Source organism: Podarcis cretensis, assembly GCF_951804945.1.
Source record: "Podarcis cretensis genome assembly, chromosome: 11".
NCBI lineage: Eukaryota > Metazoa > Chordata > Lepidosauria > Squamata > Lacertidae > Podarcis > Podarcis cretensis.
In genome coordinates this window covers 18,825,429-18,851,797 of record NC_137180.1, presented here as the reverse complement: position 1 = coordinate 18,851,797, position 26,369 = coordinate 18,825,429, and the positions used below count along the sequence as shown (strand labels likewise).

The 26,369-nt window shown below is 42.7% G+C and overlaps 1 protein-coding gene across 2 annotated transcripts in view; it reads left to right on the top strand.

Moving 5' to 3' along the window:
- Positions 1-2,000: 2,000 nt before the first annotated feature.
- Positions 2,001-26,369, top strand: part of SNCAIP (synuclein alpha interacting protein) — a 92,383-nt gene continuing 68,014 nt past the window's right edge. For both annotated transcript variants that reach the window (XM_079995405.1, XM_079995404.1), the window contains exon 1: positions 2,001-2,085. The gene's annotated coding sequence lies outside the window, so the exon portion shown is untranslated. The remainder of the gene's footprint in view (positions 2,086-26,369) is intronic.

The window sequence follows — 26,369 nt, the reverse complement described above, 5'->3', positions numbered from 1 at the left end:
AATGTATACAATGTCATTCAATAAAAGATATACTAGTTTGATACAAAAACTTAAAACATTTACATTGTCAAAACATGACCTAATCTGCACAAAGCTATAGAAACTCCTTAATATACAAATTGACACATTGGACAATAAAATTTATAAGCTAAAATCACCGCAGGGCCACTAATATATTAAAAGTAATATTAAATAATACAAAAGACGATTATGTAGAAAGTTTAGTGAGAAAGATACAGCTTGGTGTTGATGGGGTCAAAAAATTCATCTCCTTTACACTTGATAGCTATCTTGGCTATATAATGTTTTCTACTGTATTTGCATGTATATTCCTCCAGTAAAGTCCTGTGGGGAACTTAGTTCCTATTGGGAAAGACTTGACCAACTACTCGAAAGTATAGACTCTTTGTCGCCCAACCCTCGGTTTGTCTTGGGGGGCAACTTCAGTACCCAGATTGGCCTTGTCTCCCCACAAAATAAAATATTATCTGGACTAAACCTGGAGGACGAACCCAAAATCTGCCAGAGGGCACCACCTCTAACCCTGCTGGGAAATACCTCTGTGAACTTATATTAAAAAAACTTAATAAAACATTAAACATTTTAAAAACCTCCCTATGCAGGGCTGCCTTCAGATGTCTTCTAATGGTTATATATCTCCTTGGCTCAGGGGTTGCATAACTCCATACCATCCATCATTTCTCCGATGAAAATAGGGACGTCCTAAGGAAAAGCAGGGCATTCTGGGATCAAATCAGAAACCAGGATTGCTTCTGTAAATCTGGAACTGTCCATGGAAAATAGGGACACTTGGAGAGTCTGCGTACACTCTCTTGCCCAAGGCAGGCTGAGGGTTCTTACAAAATCATCCCCGATCCAGTGCTGGGGTGCAGGGAAATGCTGCCTTTTTGTTTTCACAGAACTATCTATGAAGAATAAAAGGCAGATAGCTCAGGAACCCCTCCCACAGAAAGAAAAGGGGGGTGCTGCCTAACAGCGCAAACAGTACCCACGTATGCCAGATTGGGGTGGTAGCCGTCCCACCACAGAGCTCTCCCAGCTGAACTGGCCAGCTACTACGGTTGTATCCCTGCTGCAAACCACAAGCAGAGCGCTTTATCATCCAATCTCAGTGCAGAGCACCCCAGTGCTGAAACTGGAAAATAAAACTGGGCGGGGGGGGGGGGGGTTCCTTCCTATGTCTGGCCAGACTGAATCAAGGCTATGAGTTAGCCCCCTGTACTTTAAAATAATGAAGGGAACCGCAGGTAATTTCAGTGAGAACTAGTATGATATAATTCTTTCTGAGTTCCAGCTTGTAATCATGACATCCATATGTCCTTGGTTCAGTCTCACGTGTAATTATTTTACGGCCAATTCACAGAATTGTTGGACTGTACAAGTATATGTGTGTGTTTGGTGCAGTGTTCACTATATATTGCATATTTCTGCATTACAAATTGTTTTGGGTGTTTTAGTATTAAAAACAGATGACAGCACATATTTCAAGCATTCAGGCACATATGTTCAGAAGAGTAGAGTTACATCCAAAAGGGTGCATGTTCCAGGTCTCTGTATGCACCAATTCCCCCCCCCCCCACGGGTATTTCTTCCTTTAGCATCTTCTCTGACACACCCTTCTCTCCCTATCCCTGCCAAATTGGTATTTTCAACTCACCAAATGTAAAACCATCACAGGGAGTTACTAAAGAGGAACAGCTGGTAAAATCTGAATGTTTATTGCTCGCACGCACACAAATCACATCGCTGGATTATGGCCACATAGTATATATGCGTGTGAATACTAACTCTCACTCCAAGCTTCCTTTAACACTTCGAACTGCTCTTCCAAAGTAACAGCAGCGAGAATAATGGAAAAACATGTGCACTCAGCCAAATGTGTGCATGCATAATAAGTCAGCATCCTTTAGCATGTGTGTAACCATTAATTTTGTTCCTCTCAGCGTGGCTTATAAATGTCTCTGAATTCTTCCTTGCAGATCTGGTGTGGTGGTGCTGCTGTGTTAGACGAACGAATGTAGAACGCGACTTAGTGGAGGCTTGCAAAGACGTTGGAAGAATTAGGTAAATCAAATGGCAAGATCCACCTTTCTTTCTTTCTTTCTTTCTTTCTTTCTTTCTTTCTTTCTTTCTCCCCCCAGTTACATCTGCACACACATGGGCTTTCAGGATAAGACTCATTGGGAACCCTTCGTTCCTCCTCCGCAGCTTGCCCTTGGCTATGTGTACTGCAGCAGCTGGTCATTAATTTCAACAGGAAGCCTGCACGTGCCTCCCATATACACATCCAGCTGTCCCTCTCCTCCCCAGGGACCTTGCCTGCAAGTTTCTTAGGACTGCCTAGCCAAGGGCTAGCTGGGAGGAAGGAGACAGGAAACGAAAGATCGGACTCCAATGAGCCCTGTCCTGATCCTTCTGTTGCACATGCAGCTGTGGTTACTGGGAGGAGGGGAGCACCTTGGTGTCCTCAGTTTTTGTGGTTTAATTTGAGAACATTCATGTCACTTCCTTGGAAGCGTATAAACAAGCGGGTGAAATATGGGGTCGGTTTCAAACATTTTGGCATTTTGCAATATGCTGTTCTTACCATTCTTGTTTGCGATGGGAAATTGGTTTATCTTTTGTCATTGTCTAGAGGGGTCTCCAAACCAAATGGATGGGTGAAATCAATAATAAAATAGACCGGGGTCAGCAATTGAAGGCCCATGGGCCATAAGCGGCCCATGGGGGTCATTTAACTGGCCCTCAAGCCGCCCCCAAACCAAGCCACCCGCTCGGTGAGTCCCCGCAAACTGTGCTAAACTGGCATGGTTACTTGCTTCCGTGGCGCCGAAAATTGCATCTGTGCATGTGCAGACACTGGAAATTGCATCTGCACACAGACAATGGAAATCACGGGCACAATCCAGCCCACGGAGGGATCTCCACTGCAGTGAACTGGCCCAGGCAAGGTAAACCTTGCTGACCCATGAAATAAACATTTAAGTTTTAGTCTTTGCAGTCTCTAAAGTTATTTTAGCAGCACGACCCATTGGCTGCTGTACCAGCTCTTGCAGCAGCATGTGTTAACCACCATCGTATTCTATCGTTGCCATCCTTTCTGTGAGCTAGCTGTTCAGAGATGTATGGAAGCAGGCTTCTGCGTGTATAGTCTTAGCTAGACTATACATACATACATACATACATACATACATACATACAGTTGCTGGGCACCCAGTCCCTCATCCCGCTTCAGCAGCTGGTGCCCATCCCACTTGCATATTCAGCGTTAGTTAGAAACAATTCCCATTGAAAGCAATGGGCCTTACTTCCAGGTAAATGGTGTAAGGATTGCAGGCTTAGTAACTGAAGAAAGCAATGCAGGGAGCTGGCAATTAGACACCTTTTATTTCTGTTAATCACAGATTGGGACTTCTATAGGCATAGCTGGATCAAAGTTCTCGTTTTCACCAAATGGGCCCTTTGTTTTGTTAATGCACTCTCTGCTCACTATCTTTTTATTTCCTCCCTTCCCTTTGTAGATAATGTGGACATGTCAATAGGGGTTAAGTTCCACCTGTTGCCACAGTTCATCGCTTGGTCAGTATGGGGCATACAGTTGTCACGGTGTTCCTGCCCACGTTCTGCGGGAGGAGCTCCCACTTGGTATGAACTAGATGCCCTTGCACTTCATATGGATGAAGAATCCAGGATGAAGAATTCCTGGACTCATGTTCTGCAGTTGCCATGATATAGGGGGGCAAAGGGATGTCTCCCTTGTCTTGATATAATTGCTTTTAGCACTACTGCATTGCTGTCCTAATACTGCCCTAAGTACCATATCATGGGTTCCCTGGTGGTCTCCCATCTGAGCACCTCAGCAGACCCGCCAGGTGTCCCTATTTTCCAGGGACAGCCCCAGATTTACAGAAGCCATTGTGACCCCTCCCTCTGCTGGCTCACTGGTCTCCAGAGTGCTAAAAGGCCTGGTGAGCTCCTATGGTTGGATCATTTTGTGTTTGTTACAGAAAGAAGATAGACATGTAAGTAGGATTTCTCTCAGCATCTGCATTCTGTGATGATAGTGAATTCCTCTTGAGCTTAGATGCTTGAATGCCAAAACCAGTTTAGGGACATGGGTCGGGAGAGTACAAACTGTGGGCCCCATTTTTCTCTTTCTTTTCTTTTCTTTTTTTAAATAAATTTTTATTAAGATTTTAAAAATTACAGAATAAAAAGAGAAAATAATAACAAAGAAAAAACAAAAAACAATACATATTTAAAAAAACATCATCAAAAACCAGAAAACAGAAGAAAAAAGATAAAAAACAAGTCAAACCTGTACATCACTTACTTACATTCACTTATTTCCTTGACCTCCTCACGCCTCCCATTTTTACATTCTAATTCAATTTGTTATTTCAGCAAATCCTTCCAGCCTTATTTTTATCTTAATAATTTGTCTTAATATACTATAATTTTACATTCTCTCTTTCACCAACTCATTTTAACTTAATCCTTTATGTCATTTCTACTAAAACCACATAATTTTCTTTTCCCAACATCTTTCTAGCAATCCTTAATTTTACAATATTTTTGAAGATAAACTTTGAATTTTTTCCAATCTTCTTCCACCGACTCTTCTCCTTGGTCCCAGATTCTGCCAGTCATCTCAGCCAGTTCCATGTACTCCATCACCTTCATCTGCCATTCTTCCCGGGTGGGTACATTTTTCTCTTTCTTTTCTAGGCTTTCTAAGCAACAGAGACACCCCATGCTTTGCAGCACCATTGCCCCAACACAGATGCCTTTGCATCTGATCCCATCCATTCTCCAAAGCAATTTTAAGCCTGCAGTTGTACACATAATCATATCTATATAATTCCCATTTAAATTCATAAGAATTATGCACCAGTTGCTCTGTATTGCAGTTTTGGCATTTGGTAGCAGGCATAGAAAAGGTTCTTAACCATTTGAAGCTTGCCTAGTTTTGCAGTTCTTACCTTTTCCTTTTGAAGTTCAGCCTCATATATGTTTACTCAAAAGTAAGTTCTACTATGTTCAGTAGGGTTTAATCCCTAGGTTCCTGTGTTTAATCCTAACCCCATGTTTAGGATTGCAGCCTTAAATGCCCTGATTAAAGAAATGTTTATTGTACATTTTTTCCCAGCCTCACACATTTCTAGGGAACAATTTGTCATACGGTTTTTTTCTTCTGATTTCAGTATAGATTTGTTATTTTAACTGAGGTTTAATGTTGTAATTAAATTACCAGTGTTTAAAACAAATGTATTCAGAAATGTCTTTGGACAGGTTTGCTTAAGGAAACATTTTCTTGGTCTGAAAAGTACAATGAAGTATTAGCTGTCCAGTTAAATATGAAGTATTATGTATTAATCAACTCAGAATATATGTAACCTCATTCCCATTACAGCATGCATGCCATACTTCATAACTGATTGATCCTGGTCTTCTTTCTTATCCAGTTTATTTCCGTTTTTTTAAAAAAATCTTAGTGGCTCTGTTATCTTGTTAATTTGTTTAGAGTTGGATTTTAAATGATTTCAGGTTTCTGTGATAACTTTGATAGCTTTTTTCATAATATTTAAAGCAGAAAACTGTGTCGCACAGATGTTTATGATTAGCCTTTTGTATTGGAGGTGAAATGCTTTATCTAAGATAAAATAAGAACATAGGAAGAGCCTCCTGGGGTCAGGTCAATGGCGCTTCTAGTCTAGGGTTGACATGTTTCAAAAGGTGAAAATCTGGAAGGTGCTTGAGTTTGTTTGTTCCTTGGCCTAAGTTGTTGAGCAAAATCTAGACTTCTGACATGGTTTGCTATATGTCTGGATTTTTCCAGACATTCCAGCAATTTCCGCCCAGACACTGCTTCCAACTGCTGCTATATCTGGGAAATTATGGATGTTTGGCAACCCTATAGCCCAACATCTTGTTCTCACAGTGCTAACAAGATGTCTGTGGGACCTGAGCTCTGAGTGCCCTGTCTTCCTGAGGTTTCCAGCTGCTGGTTCAGTGGTACCTCAGGTTAAGTACTTAATTCGTTCCGGAGGCCCGTTCTTAACCTGCGCCGCCAGAGCACAATTTCTATTCTCATCCTGAAGCAAAGTTCTTAACCTGAAGCACTATTTCTGGGTTAGCAGAGTCTGTAACCTGAAGCGTCTGTAACCCGAGGTACCACTGTATTCAGAAACATTACTGCCTCCAAATCATATGGATCTTACATCTTGCAAGAACTTAGCCAGATTTATTTATTTATTTATTAGTTTAGCAGTAAGGTGTTAAACTGGAGACGTGGGTGGCGCTGTGGGTTAAACCACAGAGCCTAGGACTTGCCAATCAGAAGGTCGGCGGTTCGAATCCCCGCGACGGGGTGAGCTCCTGTTACTTGGTCCCTGCTCCTGCCAACCTAGCAGTTTGAAAGTACGTCAAAGTACAAGTAGATAAATAGGTACTGCTCCAGCGGGAAGGTAAATGGTGTTTCCATCCACTGCTCTGCTTCACCAGAAGCGGCTTAGTCATGCTGGCCACATGACCCGGAAGCTGTACGCCGGCTCCCTCGGCCAATAAAGCGAGATGAGCACCGCAACCCCAGAGTCAGTCATGATTGGACCTAATGGTGAGGGGTCCCTTTACCTTAAGGTGTTAAACTAGGACCTTAGAGACTGAGTTCAAATCCCCAGTAAGTATTGAAGCTCTGGATGACCTTGGACCATTCCTTGTCCCTCAATCTAACCTACACATGGTGGTTGTGAGGATGAAATAGGGAGGTGGAGAACCTCATATGCAGCCTCGAGCTCATTTTAGGAAAGCAGGGGTATAAGTGTATTAAAACAGTTAAACTGTGCTTGGGAGATTTAGAAAGCAATGGAAGAAATGGGAAACTTTTCTCATAAGATCTCCAGGCCAACAACATTTTAAAGGTGCGCCAATTAAGCTTGCAGTTGATGTTGTGCTTGTGTGTCCCTTCTTGAAACAACTTTGCAAAGATCAAGTTTTTTTCCCTTCCAAGACTAGAGGCTCTTGGGAAATTGCACTAAAAGGTAGCAATTGTGGGTCCAACATTTTTCAAAATCTGTGTGAAATCCTATGAATTCATAAAAGCTGCATTGGGCCTGCACACCCTCAAGGTAGTGGCTATATCCACATGAAATTTGAGAGTACATTTGGCTATTTTTTTGTGGAGTTGCAGCATTAAAGAGACTGTGCTGAGTATAGTCCTGTAGTCTTGGTAATGTTTAGGACTGCAGGGAATGAGGGATGCAGGTGGCACTGTGGTCTAAACCACTGAGCCTCTTAGGCTTGCCAATCAGAAGGTCAGCGGTTTGAATTCCCTCGACAGGGTGAGCTCCTGTTGTTCAGTCCCAGCTCCTACCAACCTAGCACTTCGAAAGCACGTCAAAGTGCAAGTAGATAAATAGGTACCGCTCTGGCGGGAAGGTAAACGGCGTTTCCATGCGCTGCTCTGGTTCGCCAGAAGCGACTTAGTCATGCTGGCCACATGACCCGGAAGCTGTCTGCGGACAAACTCCGGCTCCCTCAGCCTATAGAGCGAGATGAGCGCTACAACCCCAGAGTCGTCCACGACTGGACCTAATGGTCAGGGGTACCTTTACCTTTTACAGTGAATGAATGTACAAAAGTACCACACCTTTCTCATAATTAAACCTAAGCTGAGCATCGCTACCATTCTGGAATGCCAGAGGATGCAGAGAACAATTTGGATGGTATTAGACTCATTAAAATTACATTCACTTGAAAGGATAAATGTAATATAGTTCCTAATTATAAGGAAACAACTTTATGATGTTGTAGGTACCTTTGAGAGATTATCTGCTGTGTCTTTGTAATCTTATATGACAGGTAGGAGCCTTAACCTCAAGAACCCTTGAAAAAGATCTTATGTGGTGCTTAACAATGTAAAACCGACCACTGAGTTTTAGCAAACATTTCATAGATTTAACCAAAGAAGGAAACAAATGCTGTGATATGAAACACAAGTCTAAAGCAGGAAAATAAACTAATGTTTCCGTTTATTTGTTCCTCTAATTAGAAGGACAAATTTGGTTCTAAGCCTTTCATTTAACTTTAAAGGAACAAAGCAGCTCATTTGTTTTCTGCTGTTGTAATGTGAATAGCTGGTATCTTAAAAAAAGAAGAAGCATTCTCCATTCATATGCTGTGGGCCATTCTGGAGTGCTGAGCTTGGCTGAGAGAGAAGGTAATTTGAAGCCAGTGTCGTGAATGCCAGAACTACTAGTTCATTCCTTGGCTAAAGTGCAGAGACACTCAGCACCTTGTCTCTTTTAAAGTCAGGGCTCGCTTTGAACTGAGATGCGCACAGATCTCATGGCTTGTGTCGTCTGGGTTCTTTGGCTTTTGAACTTCACTGTTTGAATTGGCAGCGAAGCACCAGAAGGTCTGTTAAGTAAATCTCAGCTGCATTAGCAGCCAGTCTTTTGTAACTGCCGTTTAGTGCAAATCTGCCATTCAGACTCTGAGGATAGAAACTACTATATGATATTTATTAATGGATTGCTCATTCTGTGCACCGAGATTTCCTTTACCAATGTGGAACAATCTATTTTCCAGACAACGAGGCCTATTAGTTGTTACTCATAGAACAAAATAATACTGTACATGTATCTTACGATCAGCCTAGTGGCCACTTTCATCCATTCTGGATGGTTTTGACACAAGCATTATTACTACACTCTTTAGCTTCCTTTGGATAAAAGAGCACTTCGGTGTCTTCCTATAAATGCTTTATGTCCATTCTGCCCGGACACTGAGGTCCAGTGCCGAGGGCCTTCTGGTGGTTCCCTCACTGCGAGAAGCAAATCTACAGGGAACCAGGCAGAGGGCCTTCTCGGTAGTGGTGCCCCCCCTGTGGAACGCCCTCCCATCAGATGTCAAAGAGATAAACAACTACCTGACATTCAGAAGACATCTGAAGGAAGCCCTGTTCAGGGAAGTTTTTAATGTGTGATATTTTAGTGTATTTTTGGTTTCTATGGAAGCCGCCCAGAGTGGCTGGGGAAACCCAGCCAGATGGGCAGGGTACAAATAATAAATTATTATTATGATTATTTATATGAAAATATAAAAGCAGAAAATCTAGACCTGTGTAGCAGTTTCTCCCATGCCAAAGATAATGCCCAGCTGCCGCTAAGTCTAGCTTTCAGTTTATATGCCTCTGCCCCTTCAGAACTGCAATTACTGTTTCTCACATACCTATGCAGAGCACTCATTTCAGACCTCCAGCACTGCAAGTGAATTGCCTATTCTGGAAATGTTTGTACCCATAAAAAACACATCACGGTGCTTTTTGTCAAATCCCTGGCTCCTGTCAGACAGCTCTTCAGGCAAAACCATAGTGACAGACGGTTTCACAGCAATCAGATGGTGAAACTCTCAATGCCGTTTAACTCCTTTCTTTACTTCATCATAACGACTAATAGACATGGCAGAGCCTCACACATTAATGACCATTGTTGGCATCCTTCTGTCTTGAGAGACAATGGAGTGTGCCTTTCCAAACGGCTGCATTAGGAGAATCTAAGTGACTTAGATTCATAGAATTTATAGAATCATATGGTTGTAAGGGACCCTGAGGGTCATCCCATCCAACCCAAACATCCAGCTTCCCCATACGGGGATCAAACCTGCAACCTTGGCATTATCAGTACCACACTCTAACCAACTGAGCTATCCATGTGTTCAGAACTTGGGCAGTGTGTATGGAGGGCCTGGGCAGTGTGTATGGAGGGCCTGGGCTGCCCAAATAACAGGATCTCACTGATGTGGTGCAAAGGAAAGCAGAGCAACACGTTTGGCACTAGCTTGGCTGCAGGGAGGAGACATACAAGGTGCCATCCACCTGTCTTAGGGACTCCACTCTGGAATTGTGTAGGGTTTACTCCTTAGCCTTTTCTTCTCCCAAAGATATCCCACAAGGAAGTGGAGGTTTAGGATCAGAGTTTTCCCTAGATAGGTTATCTTCTCAGGTTGACGTGTCCCATCTGCCCCTCACTTCCCCCTACAGCACGTGCAGAAGCCGCCTCCTTGACCGTTGGACCCACTATTAGTCTTGTCCGCCCAATCTGCTAGAGCCTATCTTGACATGCAGGGGAAAGTCCCTAATTCACTGTGGGTTTGAGACCCATCAACTACCCTTACCTAGTTTAACCGGTCAGTCAAAACCGTTCCTGGTTGTGTGGCCACTGCCACATGCTGACAGCTTCTAGGAGCCACAAGTGAGACCTTAATGTAGGGTAAGGATCAAAGATGGACAAGCTACCCCAGAAGGAACACAATGTGACCTCCACTAGAGATCCTGTTGTTGTTTAGTCATTTAGTCGTGTCCGACTCTTCGTGACCCCATGGACCAGAGCACGCCAGGCACTCCTGTCTTCCACTGCCCTCCGCAGTTTGGTCAAACTCATGCTGGTAGCTTCGAGAACACTGTCCAACCATCTCATCCTCTGTCGTCCCCTTCTCCTTGTGCCCTCAGTCTTTCCCAAGAACAGGGTCTTTTCCAGGGAGTCTTATCTTCTCATGAGGTGGCCAAAGTACTGGAGTCTCAGCTTCAGGATCTGTCCTTCCAGTGAGCACTCAGGGCTGATTTCCTTAAGAATTGAGAGGTTTGATCGTCTTGCAGTCCATGGGACTCTCAAGAGTCTCCTCCAGCACCATAATTCAAAAGCATCAATTCTTTGGCGATCAGCCTTCTTTATGGTCCAGCTCTCACTTCCATACATCACTACTAGGAAAACCATGGCTTTAACTATACGGACCTTTGTTGGCAAGGTGATGTCTCTGCTTTTTAAGATGCTGTCTAGGTTTGTCATTGCAGAGATCCTACCCCTACCCTAATGCTTCATACACCCCACATTAATGACTACTGTTATGAAATATATGGATAACATACAGATCCTAAGCCTTAATCATACTCATTTATTTATTTATAAAACAGGGATTACCATTTTTTTCTTTATCCTTCCAAGCTCTAATTTTATAAAACCATCAATGGTTATTAGCTATGATTAGCTATGATAGGTAAATGGAACCTTCAGGGGCAATACGTGTCTTTTTATCAGATGCTAGGGAGCAAGTGATGTGGGGAGGTGGTTTTTTCAATCCTGTTTGAGCTTCTTGGGAGCAGCTGGTTGTCCACTGGTGGAGACATAATGCTGGTTTCCATGGACCATTGATCAACACTAGACAGGCACACTTTGCAGGCACACATGGTCACTTAAACCGCTATGTCAAAGCCTCTTAGCTACAAATGTGCAAAAGGGATTCAGAAACCAGTTAAACTGGAATTGATTGGATTGAACCAGTTTAGACTTAGCTGACTTAGAACTAATGCATATTGGCTTTTATTGAAGTGTCTCAGTCACCTAGTTTGTACATTAGTTGAGGATAAACTATAATCCTCAAAATACTTTCTTTTGGTTCAGGCCTTTGATCCCGAATCCCAGATTCTGAATATATATGTCCCAGTAATGCATTTAAGAACAACTTCCCTTCTGGTGTCCCTGATTGGACACCAGAGCTGTTTTAGATATACCTGTTATCCTTAGTTACATGAGATATATAATATTTTGCTTTCACTTACCTGAGAGATAGCTTGCCTTGCTTGCTTGAATCCTCTCAATTTATCTCCCATCCTAGCAATTTCTGCATTGAATCTTTTCTGACGGTGACTAAACTTTTGATTATTTGCTTCACTTGACTGCTGGATGGCTGATCAGCAACGCTTTGTATTGGGTTTCTTTTGACTGGGTCCTTTTTCTGGTTCTTCTGACTTCTGAGAACTAGGGTAGTGTAGTGGTTTGAATGTTGAATTAGGACCCAGGAGACCAGAGTTGAAGTCCTCACTCAGCCATGAAACTCACTGGGCTACTTACTATCTCTTAGCCTAGCTAGGGTTGCCATATTTTGAAGAACAAAAAAGAGGGCACAAAAAAAAGGAGGGGGAGGGAGGAGAGGTCTCATGAGAAACGAGCACTATGGAAACTGTTCCATTAACTTTCACAAAATATTCTTCCTTTAATGGTGAAATATTCTGGAACAGGTTATATATGCCAAGAGTGGATATACACTATCTAGTATAACTCTTTCCCATCTTTGAACTTATCCCATTTTAATGATTATTTTCTCTGCTCTAAGATCCCTATCCATAAAAATGTTTCCAATTCTCACAGTTTTATGGGGAGTCTCATGGCATTTCATATGAATACTCTGGTTCCCTACTGCACAGGTCTTTTTATTATCTGGTACTTTCAATGAGATTATCAGTTTAAAGTCAGTGGGGACTCTTACAGTTAGAGAACCCTATGGATCTGGACTTGAGCTAATGCAGGAAGGCCTTATAAAGGATGTGAGTCTGTGTTAACAAATTAGCATCCAGAATGTAGATAAAATGTTCCAAACGTCTCGCCATAGCCAGACTGTACAAGATCTTAAACCAAGGATGAAACATGTATCTGTAGTGTGCTGAAGGGATACAGCTTTGTTTTATTTGAACACAGCTGCTGGCATAAAAGATTGAAAATGACATGAACAAAGCCTGGTGTGTCAGAGAACCTGAATCACAGCTGATGCCATTGGCAACTGAGCTTCTGCAATTCTTTCCAGCAGAGTTGGAATTACACTTGCATTTGTTCACTTGCCAGGCCTGATGCTGGGTTTCATAGATGCAGAAAATGATGTTCATAAAAGTTCAAAATATGCAGCTACTTGTATATGAAAATCAAACTTTTCTGTGATGCTCTTGTTTACTTGGAAGCTAAACACGATTAGGTTAGAACAATGCTATGTGCTCAGCTTTTAAATGGAGGGCCAAACTAGATGTGATGTTTATATGTGTCTCTGCATATGGTGAGGAAAATGTCTGATTTTAAATGCAAACAGCATCAGCTGCGAGGGGCTGATAATTGTGGAGATCTAAGCAGGCATGGAGGGGGAGTGTAACTCTTTGCTACACTGCTGCTGCCCAGAGGAAAATCCATTGCTTGAAGCTGCTATTTGCATTGGGAGGATATCCCCCATTGGCACCAGTGAGGGATTTCCTCCTGAGTACAAGCAGTAGTTTCAGTGGAGGCACTTTCCCCAGGACCACAGAAGGGGAGGATAGGGTTAAATTTCCCTCCCATCCCTTTCATTACTAGCCTTCCAGCTGATGCTACTTGCATTACAAAAGAAAAACCTGCATGTTCAATGTAGATACAGTGGTACCTCGGGTTACAGACGCTTCAGGTTACAGACTCCGCTAACCCAGAAATAGTACCTCGGGTTAAGAACTTTACTTCAGGATGAGAACATAAATCGCGCGGCAGCGGCAGTGGGAGGCCCCATTAGCTAAAGTGGTACCTCAGGTTAAGAACAATTTCAGGTTAAGAACAGACCTCCAGAACGAATTAAGTTCTTAACCCAAGGTACCACTGTATACATTTAATATCATATCTAGTTTGATCTTTAGTCAATCACTCTATGTTTTTTGGTTTTTTGCCCACTAAAGATAGCTAAATATTTCTCCATGGTACAAAACTGCTGAACACCACACACATTTGTTAAACAGATTTAGAAGCAACTCCCTTATTCTCCTTTCCACTAAAGTTAGAAAGGTGCCTTTTCTGTGATGGATATGCTTACTTCAGCAAGCTGTGTGTACCACCTCATATCAGACTAAATACATTTCCATGACCCTAGCCTTTATAAGAGGATTAATGTGTTACGATACAGTATTGCTTTTCTTTCTGTCAGGACTTGAGCCCTTAGTGAATGTTGACCTGCAGATCTGAGGGCATGCAGTCAAGAATTCAGCTTATTGAGTACTACTTGCTTCTGCCTTAAGAGGGATGCCACTCAAGGAAGACTCCTTACCTCAATAATAGACCACACCGAGTCAAGTGATACTCTCTATCTCTTCTACAAACAAGCAAAAAAACCACCACACCAAACAAACTCGATTGTGCTTGCTCCCCCGCCTGAACATCTAGGAGACCCCTTTTTGGTTACAGATTGTTGACATGTACTTTGCAAAGGGAAACTGAATACAGGGACATTTTGCTTTAAAAAGTTGCTTTTGTCAATCGTTCACTTTTGGTATAATGCCTTTGTATACACTGGACTTCTGCACCAATGGAGCAGAGGACTCTGGGATAGCAGTCAATTTGTGCATTAGGCACACCCATCTCTCCTTGCCTTGCCTCTTCACTGTGATCCAAAGGTATGATCATCTGCCTCCTCCACACAAGTCCTAACTTAACTCTAACCATTCAAAAGCATGGACCAATGGTACCAAGTAGTATGGGAAACAACCCTACTAGAAAAATTAACCAATAAACTGAAACTGACACAGGAACAAACAGAAGAAGACGCCTTTACCCCGGTATGGCTCCCCTTTATCAAATACACGGCCCAACAAGACAATGACAATAATCCACCAACAGCATACAAATCAATATGGCTAACCTGATCCAAAACACACACACACCCCACTCACACACGAAAACAAAGATCACCATAGCCAATCACAAACAAACAATCATACCCTAGGCCAACCCCAACCTCTCTCACCACCAAAGGAACACAAGTGAACAGCACGAGCAACGCTGACACCAAACCCTACATACATTAAGCATAACAGAAACATCGCCACCCGACCCCACCCCCACCCATCTTCCCCCCCTTCACCCCTTCTTTTTTTTCTCGCCCCCTAATGTCTCAACAAATGAAACGGATTTGTAAAAATGTTACATGGAAAAAATATGAGGGACATTACACTTACTTCTGTAAAACAAGAAAATCTTTAATAATAATAAAAAAACTCTAACCATTCGAATCAATTTTAGCCCTCCGTCAATTCATCTGACTTCGTCAGGCACTTCTTGTGATGTACTTCCTTGTGAGCCTGCCTTAGGCTAGTCTTAGGCTGAGGTGAATTTCTCTCTCACACTCACTGCCAGACCTTCTTCCTCTGTGGAGTGTGAAAAAAGAATTGGTTAGAAACAGCTCTCCTTGCTGCTTCACCCTCTTCTAAATGTACCCAGGGGTGTGCTCATTGTGGCAAACGTAGCTTACAACAATGGAAGAGAAAATAAAAGTCTTTATGTCTATTAGTTTTAATAATTTATATTGTAGGAGCTTTCACTTCATGTACCATGATGAATTTAGCAGCTGGACATCTGTGGTCTGTTCCTTCGTTGTAATAGGAAAACACGGTGTCTGGCAAAAACTCAAAAGTCCAGCGTAACGATAGAACATTTATTTTATGATGGGAAGAATAAGAAATGAAATATCTGACTAACTGTTGTATCTTGGAAGAGAAGGTAAAAGCAGAAGTCTTATGACTCAGTCACACATGCACAAATCTGAGTCTGTGTACTACTGTTCTACACCTGGAGTAGCAATTTTATATAATCATCAGAGTGGGAGCACTTGGCTATTCAGACCTATTGTGCATGTGTACCACTGGGGGTATATAATTGTTAATCTGGATCCAGTCATACCGAACCCTTCTGATGATGAAGATGTTGAGAAATACATGTGTAACAGGGCTAGTGGAAGCTGACTTTCAGATGTCTCCTGCCTCCAGCAGGCTCCCCAGACATACCTCCCCCTCCCCAAAGGAACATCCTATTCCATTTCAGCCTTCTTTCCCAGCATGTTCACACTTCTCTCTCAGTGACATCTATGCTGGCTTGGTCATGTACACAGAATGGAAAATGGTGGGGTCCCCAAGGATGTGCTTTAAGGCTTCAGTCACCAGGCCTGTTGGCAGACCAACTCTGCTTTATAAAAGATGTCTGCAAACGTGACATGGAGCCTGGCAACATTAATCCTAACATGTGGGAATTGCTTGTGCACAATTGTCTGGAGACAGATGGTCAGGTCATGTATCCACAACAGTGACCAGAGCAAAAATGACTGCTGGGAAGAGTGGAGAGGGAAGAAACGCCATGGTGCATCTGTACAGTGGTACCTCAGGTTACATACGCTTCAGGTTACAGACTCCACTAACCCAGAAATATTACCTCGGGTTAAGAACTTTGCTTCAGGATGACAACAGAAATTGTGCTCCGGCGGCGCGGTGGCAGCAGGAGGCTGCATTAGCTAAAGTGGTGCTTCAGGTTAAGAACAGTTTCAGGTTAAGAACGGACCTCCGGAACGAATTAAGTACTTAACCCGAGGTACCACTGTAATAGCGAAACCAGATGCCTTCATCTGCCCCACTTGCAATAACCCGTGTCTCTCCCATACAGTGGTACCTCGGTTTAAGAACTTAATTCGTTCTGGAGGTCTGTTCTTAACCTGAAACTGTTCTTAACCTGAAGCACCACTTTAGCTAATGGGGCTTCCTGCTACTGCTGCATGATTTCTGTTCTCATCCTGAAGCAAAGTTCTTAACCCGAGGTAATATTTCTTGGTTAGCGGAGTCTGCAACCTGAAGCATATGTAACCTGAAGTGTATGTAACCCGAGGTACGACTGTATTGTTTTCTACAGCCACAGCAGGCACTGTAACTCTCCCAACAGTTTGGCTTAACCCCCAAAGGTGCACTCTTCCATTGTCTCCCGAGACAGATGGATGCCAATATCAAGAAGTATTTCAGCCTTTTACACTACATTCCATCCCATTCAGTAGGGTTCTCTGATCTTGGGAGAGCCTTTCAGGGGGAGAAAGTAGTCAGTTTCTGCTAGCTCTTTTACACATGCTTTTCTCTAACCCATGCTTTCACATTAAAAAAACCCATTTCAGAAATGTACGTATTAGAAAAAGGAGAAGAAACATGCTTTCATTCATAGGAATGACCATAGATTCCCAGAATCTTTTGTGGTTTTCATTCCAAAGCAACCACACACATACAAGTAATAAAAAATAAAAAATGCAGTATATGGTTGCTGAATCAACCGGGCTGGTTAGTTAGTAAACTGGATTTGTAGGACCTGTGATATATAATTGAAAACTTAATTGCAGCTGGACATAGGTAGGGAATCTCATTTTGGCAACCAGAATTCTGCATTCTGCATAAAAATCTAAATATTATAATTGGAATGTGCAACTCTTGCAAATATATAAATAAGTTATTGGGTGGATATTGAAAAAATATGTTGGCATAACATACTGTGGCAGAAGGAAATTGGTACAGGTGGAGTCAATACGTGGTGAGAACCTATGAAGGAGGAGCTTTGAACCATAGAAAGGGACAAAACAATATTCAAAGTACAGATGTCCTGTCTGCAGTGACTGGAAACTCTACTCCATTGAGTCTAGGATGGGGAAGAAATTCAATTTTGTTTCCCTTTTTAATGAGAAACTACCCAAGTTCACTTCCTAAATCAATAGGCAAACCTGAAATGCCCCGCAAAATGTGGGCATTTGTGTATAGAAATGCGTCTGTTAGTGAAAATGGTGAACAAAAATGTTAGATAAAATTCCTTGCAAAAATGTGCATCTCAGTCAAAATTGCACACAAAAATAGGTTTATTAGGAGAGATTCATGTGAAAAAAGCTGACAAATTCCACCTAAACATTAGGATTCCACCTAAACATTAGGAAGAACTTCCTGACAGTAAGAGCTGTTCGACAGTGGAATTTGCTGCCAAGGAGTGTGGTGGAGTCTCCTTCTTTGGAGGTCTTTAAGCAGAGGCTTGACAACCATATGTCAGGAGTGCTCTGATGGTGTTTCCTGCTTGGCAGGGGGTTGGACTCGATGGCCCTTGTGGTCTCTTCCAACTCTATGATTCTATGATTCTATGATTCTAAATTTCCATGAGGAAAAGCTTGTGAATTGCTACAGGAGTGTGTAGGACTGAACTGAAGATTGAAAAAAATGAGAAACTGTGAGAAACCAAAATAGATAGAATTGCCCGTCCCAACATGAGCTTCTTAAAAAAACAGTTCTCAGTTGTTTTGAAGCTTTTCAGTGCAGAAAAGTAAAAACTTCGACACACTACTTTGCCTGAATGTGACTACTTGAAGCTGCATCCATTTGGCAGCTCGTCATATGGAAAACGCCATGCAAATCAGCCCCTTAACCCCTTTTTAACAGGCTCCCATCAGCTGCTGACAGCATTGTTTTGGCTCAACATGGAGGGAACAGCAAGGAAAGGCACTCTGCCTGGCCACCATATTGATGCAGCCTTTACATTACTCATAGGTCGCATGAAACAGGCTTTTCTTTCTGGATGAAAACAGAAATGATATCTGTGACATACATGTCACAATATAGATCCAAACAGAAGTGTACATTGCCGCTGCACCAGCAGCTCCCCAACAGCACCATGGATGCGTCTTCCTGGGGTGGGGGGAAACAGTGGGGTGCTGAGGTTGGCGCTATGGAGGTGTTCCTACTATAGAGGTGTGCTGTCATGAGGGCAGCTAGCTGAACTTTATTGTTAAATAACTGAGTGGTCATTAATAAGGGAAGAATGTTTATGTACCGTATTTTTCACTCTATAAGACGCACCAGATGACAAGACGCACCTAGTTTTTGGAGGAGGCAAACAAGAAAAAAAAATATTCTGAATCCCAGAAGCCAGAACAGCAAGAGAGATCGCTGCACAGCAAAAGCAGCGATCCCTCTTGCTGTTCTGGCTTCTGGGATAGCTGCGCAGCCTGCATTCGCTCCGTAAGACGCACACACATTTCCCCTTACTTTTTAAGAGGGAAAAAGTGAGTCTTATAGAGCAAAAAATACGGTATCTTGCTTTTGGCACGTGAGTCAATAGTAATAAAAAAAAGCTGGGAGGTCAATTATTTGTAGACACATCAAAAGTTACTGTATCATAATTGCACTTGATGGCCAGTGGAAGACACCTGAATAACCAAAATACAAATAAAGCATTTGTGAGTGTGTTTGTATAGCCTTTAGGGGCACCTTTTGTTTTACGACCACTGTAAGGAATTCCAGCAGATTACCAGAAATTCATTCCCAGATGTACACCCAGATGCACAGGATGAACATAATCTAAGTAGCTCAGATAAGACAATCAGCGCTGTAGTGTAGTTAGATCACATGGAAAACTATTAGTGTGTTGTTTCTTATGAAAACTAGCGAGTTGAAAGGGCAAATTCCCTATCTGCCAAATGTATGCTAAATGCCTTTAGGAAAGATACTACGAGAAACATCTTGCAGAGCAATATAATGAAGATTAGGGTATCTTTACTAGAAAGAACATCTGTTTGCCAGCATCAGCTTCCTTTTGAAGGATGTGTAATGACTGCTTTCAAGAATTATTTTGCTTGGAGACTAAGGGAGGGTGGGCAGATCAAAACGATATCTATAATGCTGCAAAGCATATTGCAATGATAAGCCTTTTCTAATTATGACTTATTTAAACAACAACTATGCAAAGATAGTATCTTTCATGTACACTCACCCATTCAAAGAGGAAACGGGGGAAAGGAGGGGATTCCCAAAAACCAATATTCCCATGCTTTCCTTCCGTTGTTAATTAAATACTTGTAATGTGTCTCATTATATCACTTTTGACTTGAAAGGATCGAAAATGCAGCAACTACGAAAACCCGTGGTTACTTTTGGTTTATTTTATCCAAACATCCATCACACACAGCTGATTCACACAAAACTTTTTTGTACACCGGAGTAGCCATGACTGCTCTCAGGCATGCTTTCATGACGATGCCACACACCAAAGCATTTCTTTGTTCTGCGAGCATTACTGTGTTAGCTGAACCCTTTTGTGTGTAATTTTACTTCCTTTATCTGAAAGCACAAAGAGGTTTGTAACAGGAGGAGGCCAGGGAACAAGTCCATGGTAGGGGCAGAATTAAATTTCAGGACCTCAAGCGTTCCCAGGCTTGCACTCCATCACAGGTGATGATTCATATTACAAAGGTACTCTTACCTGCCCAAGTGTCTGATAATACAAGCAATAGTTCTCCTTGGAAGTAACTGTTGATCTGTCTATTTTCTGCTTTGTACCTGGGGGTTGAGGGGTTCCTGGCAACTTGTTCTTAGACCTTTTTCCTTACCTTTGAATAATTCATTGAATTGGTTATTAAAACGATTTCTCATATAATTTCCCTGACCTGCGTGCCCTATTGGACTACCATAATTTCATAACATTTGTTTCTTTTGAAAGCCAATAAAAATGGTGGTAGCTTACAGCCCTTTTCAAAGCATATTTCCTTGGGAGTTAAATCCCATCAAGTTAAATAGGACTTACTTCCTAGGGAGCAGAATTTAGGGTTTGCATCTCTCGTTTTTGCAGCATTTGTAGATTTAGCTGTGAGAATGGGTCTGAACTGAGAGGGGTTTACTGTCTGAAACCACAAAGGAGCTCGTAATAGGAAGAAGTCAGGGAAGAGGTCCATGGGAGAAGCAGAATTAAATATCAAGCCCTCAGCGTTCCCAGACTGGAGCTCCATAATAGTTGATGATTCATAATACAACGGTACACTTAGCTTTGCTTCACACATTAGTTATTACATTTATATTCCAGCTTTCCTTCAGGGAACCATACATGGTTCCCCCCTCCTGATTTTATGCTCAAAACAACCCTATGAGTTAGGGTTGGACCATTAATTATTATTGTTGTTGTTGTTGTTGTTGTTGTTGTTATTGTTATTATTTATACCCCGCCCTCCCCAGCCAAGAGCAGGCTCGGGGTGGCTAACAACCAATAATAAAAACAAGTTGATTAAAATACAGTTTAAAAGATTAAGATACAACATTAAAACATTAGGATGCAGCCTCTTCACAGGAGGAGAAAGGAAAAAGAAAGAGGGGGAGGGAATCAAACTGATTCTAAGCCAAAGGCCAGGTGGAACAACTCTGTCTTACAGGCCCTGCAGAAAGAAATCGGATCCCACAAGGCCCTGGTCTCATGAGACAGAGCATTCCACCGGGCGGAGCCAGTGTTGAAAAGGCCCTGGTTCTGGTTGAGGCTAATCTAACTTCCTTAGGGCCCGGGACCTCTAGGGTGTTGCTGTTTATGGACCTTAAGGTCCTCCGTGGGGCATCCTGGGAGAGGTGGTCCTGTAGGTACGAGGGTCCTAGGCTGTGAAGGGCTTTAAAGGTCAAAACCAGCACCTTAAATCTGACCCTGTACTCCACCGGGAGCCAGTGCAGCTGGAAAAGCACTGGGTGAATATGCTCCCATGGCAGAGACCCTGTGGGGAGCCTTACTGCAGCATTCTGCACCCGCTGGAGTTTCTGGGACACCTTCAAGAGCAGCCCCACGTAGAGCGAATTACAGTAGTCAAGCCTGGAGGTGACCATCGCATGGATCATTGTTTCCCAAACTTTAGGCTCTAGCTGTTTTTGGAATGCAGTCCCCATCATCCTTGACTACTGATCATGCTAGAGAGGGATGATGGGAATTGTGGTCCAACAACAACAGGAGACCCGTTTGGGAAACCCTGGGTTAGATTAAAAAAAAGTGACTGGTACATGGTCACCCCATAGCCATGCTGCAGTGAGGAGACACACTTGGTGCATGTGAGGGTGGGTCCATAGAGGATTTCTTGCTCCAGAATCTGGAGTTGATACTATCCTGCATCAGACCAAAGCACCACATGGTACAACTTTCTGTTTCCCCATTGGCCAACCATATAACTATGAAAAGCCCACAAGCAGGACATGAGTAAAAGTATCCTCTGATACGAAGGGTGGCACTGTGGTCTAAACCACCAAGCCTCTTGGGATTGTCAATCAGAAGGTTGGCAGTTCGAATCCCCGCAATGGGGCGAGCTCTCGTTGCTCTGTCCCAGCTCATGCCAACCTAGCAGTTCAAAAGCACACCAGCACAAGTAGATAAATAGGTACTGCAGTGGTGGGAAGATAAACAGCGTTTCCGTGTGCTTTGGTTTCCGTCACGGTGTTCCATTGTGCCAAAGTGGTTTAGTCCTGCTGGCCACATGACCTGGAAAGCTGTCTGTGGACAAACGCTGGCTCCCTCAGCCTGAAAGCGAGATGATCGCCACAACCCCATAGTCGTCTTTGACTGGACTTAACCCTCCAAGGGGTCCTTTACCTTGGTATCTATACCTAGGAATATATAGTCATCATAACTAATAGCCATTGATATAGCCTTCTCCTCCTTGAATTTGTCTAATCCTCTTTTAAACCCTGCCAGCTGGGCAGCCACCACTATATCTCGTAGTAGCAAATTCCAGAGTTTAACTATGTCCTCTGTGACAGAGTGCCGTCTGTCCTGAGTTTCACATTGTTCAGCTTCATTGGATAGCCCTGGTTTCTAGTACAGTGGTGCCTCGCAAGACGAAATTAATCCGTTCCGTGAGGCTCTTCGTATAGCGGTTTTTTCGTCTTGCGAAGCAAGCCCATTGACAGCTTAGCGGATTAGCGCTATTAGCGGTTTAGCGGCTTTTAGTGGATCAGCTGATAAGCGGCTTATCAGCGCATCAGCTGATAAGTGGCTTAGCGGCTTAGGAAAGGGGGGGAAAGGGGGGAAACCCGCAGGAACTCGCAAGACATTTCGTCTTGTGAAGCAAGCCCACAGGGAAATTCGTTTTGCGAAGCGCCTCCAAAATGGAAAACCCTTTCGTCTAGCGGGTTTTCCATCTTGCGAGGCGTTCGTCTTGCGGGGCACCACTGTATTATGTGAAAGGGAGAAAAACTCCTTTCTCCACACCATGCATAATTATAGCACACCTCCATCATGCCCCTGCCCTTACTCTAAGCTTCAAAGTTTGTATCCTTTCCTCCTAGGGGAGTTGTTTCAAACCCTTGATAACTTTTTCAGATGCAACGGTGCTATTAACATGCACTAAAGATACATACACTCAACAGCAGCGCAACATCTTGAAGTGTTTGCATATGAGATACATGTGCTTGCAGTATAAAATATTGTTCCTGGCTTTCTTTTGTTATGACAGTGGGAAATAAGAAGGTTGAAACAAAATATAGAAATAAGGTTGAAGTGCTTAGTCGCTCTCTGTTTCAATATGGCTCCTTTAACAGTTCCTTTCGCCTTCGATATCACGCACATCATATGGAGAATGGATTTTTCCATATAATTTGGCTCCTATCTGCATAACAATAAGGCCAAGAAGCTATGGAAAGCTGGTTAGAAATGCTTATAAGTTTTCTGCAAACTACAATTCATATGAAATTTGTTCTTCCTGAAATGAAGGGTATTTGAGCTGGGCCACATGAAATAAGTGTGTTAATCTTGCATGACAGAAGGATATTTTATATTATCAGTGAATAGCCTTGTCGGAATTCCAAGTGAATGCCAGCATATATTAATCAAACAAAACAAATCATATACAACGGTTTAAACAAATAAGCTGACCTCTAATTTGTTTGGGCATTTTCAGAAAGATTAAACTTAACAGTACATTAGCTTTTGCAGAAAGCATGAAGTGTGTGTATTGTTTAAATTTTAAAATAACAAATATTAATTTTCGGCTCTGATTGGCCCTTCGAGTTAAATTGGGGGGGGGGGGGAGGTAATGCTTGTTTTTCTCGGCAGCCTTTCAGAATGTGCAAGTGTATGCAAAACAAGTTTTTGTGCTCTGATACTTTAAAAACTATTAGGGAGATAGCACGGGTCTATAAAAGAATCATAGTTATTACTATCAAAGGCAAGTATGGAATTTCCTTGCAAGTGCATTGCTTCAGTGATTGAAATGAACCATTGTCCACCAATGCCAATAGCTATTTATTTATTTATTTATTTATTTATTTATTTATTTAATGTTTTTCCCATCCATCATCATAAAAACTATCTTAGGGTAGGCCTACAACATGAAATCACAGAAAATCAAGTCCTCAATGTGCAGTATAAATTCAGAAGACCATCCCTCCATCTGGTTGCCAAAGGCATGGATTACTAGGCTATTACTGTTCAGGAACAGCCATTGATGGTGTACTACTTGGGCCTCCAGTGACAAGGAAGAATAAAGGAGTACCCCAGACCATCTATGTGATCCTTCATGGGGAGTGCAACCTCACTCAGAGTAGGCCATTAACCTGATTCTGGGACGTGGGAACCACCAATCCCCATAGTATCTCCATCTTGTTGGGATTAGGTTTAGGTTTATTCGGGTTTATTTAATTTATACAGTGGTACCTCGGGTTAAGTACTTAATTCATTCTGGAGGTGTGTTCTTAACCTGAAACTGTTCTTAACCTGAAGCACCACTTTAGCTAATGGGGCCTCCTGCTGCCGCCATGCCGCCGGAGCACGATTTCTGTTCTTCTCCTGAAGCAAAATTCTTAACCTGAAGCACTATTTCTGGGTTAGCAGAGTCTGTAACCTGAAGCGTATGTAACCTGAAACATCTGTAACCCGAGGTACCACTGTATATCGCTTCCCACTTTTAAAAAAGTCCTGAAGCAATTTACAGCCAAAGTTAAAATCACATTCACGTTATTAAAAACAGATTAACTGTAGAAGTACAATATCATATTGTAACTGCTGCCAAATGCCTAGAAAAACAAATATGTCTAAAATGATAACTGTCAGGCTTCAGGGAATCAGATCCCTACCCCTGTGGCAATAAATAAGCAGATCAAACAAAAGGAGCATTCTTACCAGATAGTTTCTTTAATAATCATAGCGAGAGAGAAAGGAATACATATCTCTCTAGAAATGGCGTTGCTCCCAGTAAAGTTTACCTCCGTCCCCATTAATCTATGTCACTCCTACGTTGGGTAATCTGAGCTTGTTGCCGCTGCGCTTTCTGTTCTATCGCTCTCAAAGCCCACCTAGTCTTAGGCAAAGGAGGGTCTGGAATGCTTTCCAAGGACACTGAATCTGCCAGCTGTCTCTCTCCTGGTCTTTCCTCTTCTAGCTGTTCCTCACCCAGTATTTCCCAGCTTTTCCCCTCTGGACTTTGCCCCTCTGCAAACCACTGTTCTAAATCAATACTGTCCTGTCCTTGGGAAGGTTCAGGAAAAGGGGGGGGGGGCTCCCACCATTCCTCCTCAATAACAAGGTTGACAGCAGGTCACACTCCTTGGAGAGAGCATGCTGTAAATGAGGAAGAACAGGTACCACACACACACACACACACACACACACACACGGCATAAAGATTCATCTTCAGTCCTCATCCAGTACATGACAGCCTCCAGACACCAGTTAAACACCTGCACAGCATCCTCCGATGGGAAGGAGAGGTAGAGCTGGATGTCACCTCCCAATGGTGGTACTGAATCTCCCGTTCAAGTATTTGTGCAGTATACGATCTCTTTGCCGTGTTGCTGGAGCAGCATGACTCTTGCACTGTGTCAAGAATTCTGAATCCTTCCAGGTGCCAGGATGCCAGCATTGGTTCAATGGCACTGCTGGTGTGCACAGGTTGGGTCTGTGATCTGATTCCAGCACCCACCTCCACTGATGCAGAGACAGCCTTGGAAAAGGAAGCATGTACAGTGGTACCTCTGGTTGTGAATGGGATGCATTCCTGAAGCCCGTTTGCAACATGAGCAGAACGCAACACGCGTCTGCACGTGCGCGGGTCGCGATTCGCCGCTTCTGCGCATGTGTGTAATGTCATTTTGCGCGTCTGCACAAACCCTTTCCGGTACTTCCAGGTCACCGTGGGACGCAACCTGAAAACACTCAACCTGAAGCAAACATAACATGAGGTATGATTGTATGTAGCATTGAGGTCAGGCAGCACGGCTCACCTTTTTTTGGGTGGGGGGATGTTTCACTCCCTCTCCCCACAACAAGATCAGCACTGTAAGAGCTGGCTGGTTTCTCTCATCTGCCCCCTGAGGCTGATGAATCCATTTGACTTCCTGACTGTGTTTGCATAGTTCCCTGCCGATGTATTTGTCAGTCCTGTTGACTCTGTCTGGGCTCTGGAATAAGTGGGTGTCATGGGGAGAGATCTAAATTACTCATAGATACTCCCTCTAATACAAAAAACCCAACATCTTTGTAGCTTCTCTATACATTTGCAACAAGACCCCTCTTTGCTCTGTTTAAACGGACCCTGAATACTGAAATTTGTTTCACTTAGGCATTTCCTGAATGTTTTTATAATGGCCTTTTAGTTATTTTGTACACTGTTCTCTTTTTTAAATAACTTTGTTTCGTTGCTTGTTTTAAAACTTGTATTGTTTTTAAATTTTGTTTTAATTTTAATTTTTAATTTTGTCTTGTGGTCTTGAAAGGCAGGGTACAAATTTGTTAGGCAAGTGAATAAAAAATTGCATCTCTGGGTCTTACGAAGCAGCAGTGACAAAGGAAGTTTAGAGCAAAGGAGGAAGATTCAGAGCACACTGACTGGACATAGGCTGGACATTTTAAAGCCTGCTTCATGGCAGTGAAAGGCAGTACTGGTGGTGGAAAAGGTTTACATTATTTCTGTGCAGTTTCATCCAGCAGAGCTGTTTC